The following is a 5,094-nucleotide window of genomic DNA, read 5'->3' as shown; positions in this document are numbered from 1 at the left end:
AAGCTCCTCTCATGACGCCAATGAGTGTCGTGCAAGGTAGTCATTAGTGGCCAAGCTAAAACACTGGAGTCACACACAAGCTATGAATCTGAACCAAACCTTGACAAGGGGACATAGATCATTTATGCAAAACCTAGTGCCATCATTACCACCACCAAGGTCTAACAAAATGAGCCCAAGGATCCAGAGGAAGGTGAGCACCTTTTTCACTCATAGATGTGGGTGAAGGGTTCTCCACTTCATTTCAATATCAATAGTAGGAGTAAAAATAACCTCATCTCAACAAATATTGTTAAGCTATTGGGCCTACCGACAACAACACACTTGTAGCCATACATTATCGAGTGGCTCCACCAAGTGTGAGATCTTCATGCCAACTGTTAGGCCTCCATTTTTTCTGATTTTACATCACCTTTTACTCTGAAATTCCCCATGCTTTCTATGGTTACCGTCATTGTTTTATCCATTATAAATCAACTATTTACTATCTAACACATCTCCCTTGTTTCAACAAGATATAACTCTAAATTGTTATTAATGATGGATTTGTGTGTCTTCAGGTCTAGAATGTGGTTAAATTATCTTTATATACGTGATTGATCGATGCATGGCAGACAAACTTGATCCTGCACTCACACTCTTATATCATGTATCGAATTCCTGCACTCTGAAGGATTTATGCATCAGTTTATCCCAAGTTGCGGGTTGCCTGAACTAGTTAAAGATCGTTGGTTAATGAGTTAACCATGTGGGCTAGTGGCCAACTAACAGTCTTGGAAATTCATGAAGAGATCCTAAGGAGTGATATTGAAGGATAGAAGCATGCCTACCTTCTGCAATCAAACTTGAACTGAAGAAGAAGCAACGTAAACCCTCACACAGAGGACCAAATCTCTTTAGTTGGAAAATTGTTACGATTTGTTTCTATTTTTCCCTGTGTACCATTGACTTCAGATCTCATAACCAGATATGTAATTTAAATCAACTATATAAATTGAGCATGTCTAATATCTATGGGGGTTATTGTTCTATCGCTGTCGTTGGTTTAGATTTAGAGTTTCATCTCCTTTTTGGGGCATTGGATTCTTCCTTTTCTCAATGTAATAAAGACTGAATTTGGTCAATAAAAAGGTTTTGATATCAGGCTATCATCTTTGTTTCCTTAATGTTTGTAGATGCTTAAACCTTTTGATGTGATTTAGTGGTTTTCTAAGAGGGGTGTGAGCTGGACTGGTTGGACCCACCAGGGATGGAATTTGACGGGCATTTTTCCCGTCATAAGGCTTTTTGCACGTATTTGATGGCTGGAATTTGTCATTGCCCATTTTGAGTGACGTACCTGGGAGAGTAAAAGACGGATTATTGACGTTTGGAACTTTTTCCAAAACGTTCTTACAAGTTACGCCCCTTTATTTTTCATATAACAGGGTATTTTTTGGGCAAGTTTTTTTAATTGAAAATATGCTAAATTTTAATCAGCGTTGGTAACCAATAAGCATATTAAATTACGGATCGCATTATCTGGAATCAGAGTAGGAATAGTAACTTTCTAGATGGTATATAGAAAGCCCAAAAAACTACCAACTTCCAACCACAATCCACCTTGCTTTCTACTACTTTAACAGAATGTACACCGCCGGCCGCTGCACCGCCTTGCTTTTACAGAAAATTTGCAAATTAACCCCAATGTGAAAGCCCTATTAATATTGCTAGTTGCTAGCTTCATCCTTAAATTGCACATGCCCAAAAGAGCTTTGGGCTGTCTACTTCCCTGACAATCTCTCTCAAGGCATATGCCCATTCAGACTTACGCTGCACGCCCAGTCCAAGATTGGCTCCAAGGAAACTGCCAAGAAACTGCAAATTTGTGCTTCAAGTTAGTGATTGATTTTTTTTTCTTCAAACACTGTGGGTCTGATTGTTGCTACCTTTTAACTTTTGATTTAATAAGTGATTTAATTTTTTATTTCACAAGAGATTTTTATGTGTAACTGCTCACGGCTCTTTAAAACCGGGGTTTATCATTATGCAAAATATGGTTTCTTGGCCTAGAAATTGACATTCCACTGAGTTTTTTTTGGTTTTCAAAAATCTTCTGGGTTTTTAAACTTATTTTACAGCGAATAAATCCGTTAAAACTTCAACCGACAGTGATAAAAACAAAAAACAAAAAACAAAAAAAAATTGTTTTTAAAAAGATTCTTGGTTTTTAAACTTATTTACAGTGAATAAATCTGTTAAAACTTTAACCGACGGTGAGAAAAACAAAATTTTAATTTTAATGACCAATTGTAAATATGTAGATTTAATCAAATTGATTGGGAATGAAGTAATCTCTATATTCTGGATGAAGCAATCTCTCTTTAGCCAAACATAGCATTATTTCTCCTTATGACGAGTAGTGTTGCCTTGAGATGGTTTATTAATTTCTATTTTCAGGGTTTGGTGATCAGTCACTACCAAAAATTCCTTGCACATCACTAAAATATTAATATTAATGACAGTTTTTTTTGTTTATCAATCTAAACTTTTCATTAGTGGATCTTAAATATAGAAGTATATTTAATTTGTTTTTATACTTTAATCTCAAGTTTTGTTATAGCATTTTATGTTTGGAATTTTTTAAGATCAAATATTTTGATGAGTCATCAAGCAATAATCACAATTATGTTATTATTTATATGAAGTATGGAAGCTATTATTTAGAACTTACATGGAGTAAAATCAAAAAATGTCACTGATGAATTTGAAGAAAACTTAAATGATGTGTATGAAAAACTAAAAACGGTCAAGAAATTAAAATTTAAAATTCCATGGTGGCTTGTGATACTATATTGATTAAGTTGTGTGACTAGTTTATGTTTTGAGTTTTCGCTTTATCTTAACCCTAAAATTGTGAGTGAAGTCATGATATTTATTATTTAAAATATAATTTTATTATATAAATTGATTCAAAATTTTAAAACTATTTAAAATATATTTTTATTATATAAATTGATTTTAAATTTTTAAAAACTTTTAATTAAAATGGTTGTATAAATTATACCACTCAAATTTATAATTTAATCTTATTTCAACCAAAAGTTAAGAAGGAATGTATTATCCAATAAGGAATATATTAGCCCTTTTAGGATGACTCAAAATCTGATTTTTCACAAAATTTGGATAACTGCGTGTATGCTACTGTGAATTGATTTTTTTCCTTTCGAAGTCGATTGTGTGAGGAAGTGGGCTTCCGTCCGATAATCCATTAACTTTACCAGAAAGTAAAGAGCTTTATTGTTTTCATTAATCTGATAATTCCCCCAATGAGACACATGTGACAATCAACATCTTTCACTGTCACAAGATTCCACTTGTCCAAAAACACTTTCCTAGGCAATTGTGTCTTCATTCGTGACTCATGACTCTCATATAATCCATCTTCTACCATCTTCTTATCAAAATCCTACTACAGTTTATCTACTAATAGCCACACTATCTCAGGAAAAATGGAATACTCCATTCCTAAGTTTTAACTTATAACCTTTTAGGGAGAACACTAGATTTAAAATAACTAACCAAAATCGTGCTCCATTTTGACTGCTAAAAGCAATGCCTTCTCACACAGAGTGGGATAACTAACACACTTGGCGATACTAAAGGCGAACATAAATCGAAGCTTTACCATAATTAGAGTTCCTTTGAAATCGAAGCCTAAATTGATGTCACGTGATTTAGATTAGATGGTGACATGGTGCATTGTTAAGGCATTTTTTTGTGGTAGGATTTTAAGTTTCTAAGAGTTCTATTTGTAGATATAAAGTTATTTTTTTTGTAAGTTTTTTAAATTATTAATTTATTGTTATTGTTTTGCATGTAGGTACATTATTTAAATAGAAATGCCTCCAAAAAGAAAGGGTCAACCAACTATTAACAATTTTTATCGATATTGTAAGACATCAAAGACTTCTAATGTTAAAGATATTCCATCTATACCCGATTTGAATGATGATGCTAATGAAGATGTAAACGAAGAGTTTGTTGTTGATCTAGAAATTCCTAGCCATGAAAAGGAAGGACAATATGGTGGATCTAGTAGTTCGAGGAGGAAGCCTTTCTCAAAACGTGAATTTCGAGAAGAGTGGACGATAAAACATCCTTGGGTGTATAGTATCAACATTGAATATTGAAAGATTCATATGAAGTGAAAAATTTGTGAGAAATACAAAGCTCAAGGTCCATGGGGTATTGGAGATGGATGTAATACCATTCAATATGATGTTGTAACAACTCATACAAAATCTATTATTCATCCAACATCAACTCAGAAAAATTTGTATGAAACTGAAGGGTTGGCAAAGCCCGTTACATAACACATAGTGACAATAAATGAGGCTAATAAGGAAAGGGTCATAACCACTATGAAGTTAGAATATTTTATTGCACAAAAGGATATTTCAATTGCTACTTATGAAGATCTTTGTCATCTTCAAATGCATCTTCGAACGCCTAATATGTCTTCTTGAGTGGAGTATTCTTCCTATATAAATAGAAAAGCATCTACCAAATTTATTCACTCTATATCAGATTACCTTAAACAGGTGCAAACTAGAAAAATGTTAGAAAGCCCATTTTTCTCTATAATGTTATATGAAAGTATAGACAATGGTTTGGAACAACACCTTGTTGTGTATTCTACATATCTAGACTTGAAAGGATTAGGCCCTCCAGTCTCAAAATTTATGCAAATGATTATTGTTCCTGATGGAAAAGGAAATACTATATATCATACCATCATTAATTTAAGGGAAACAAGGCAGTTGAAAAATGAGAAACTAATAGCAGTTTCGACTGATGGTGCTTCATCTATGGTTGGATGTGAAAATGGATTTGTCACATTGCTAAAGAATGATTTACCAAATCTTATTGGTACTCATTGCATTGCACATCATGAAGCACTTGCAACATCAAATGCTTCAAAAAAGATACCAGAGTTTTCGTTTCTTGTGAAAATAGCAAACAAGGTATACTCATGGGTTGGAAATTCGGCAAAGAGAAATAATGAACTCATTTCTTTATTGGAGATAATGGAAATAGAATCCTTGCAGGTTC

This window comes from Pinus tabuliformis, chromosome 5_2 (assembly GCF_031772625.1).
Source record: "Pinus tabuliformis cultivar Carrire ecotype Pingquan chromosome 5_2, CPIR1, whole genome shotgun sequence".
Taxonomy (NCBI): Eukaryota; Viridiplantae; Streptophyta; class Pinopsida; order Pinales; family Pinaceae; genus Pinus; species Pinus tabuliformis.
The sequence above is the reverse complement of the archived record's forward strand: the minus strand, read 5'-3'. Positions refer to the sequence as shown.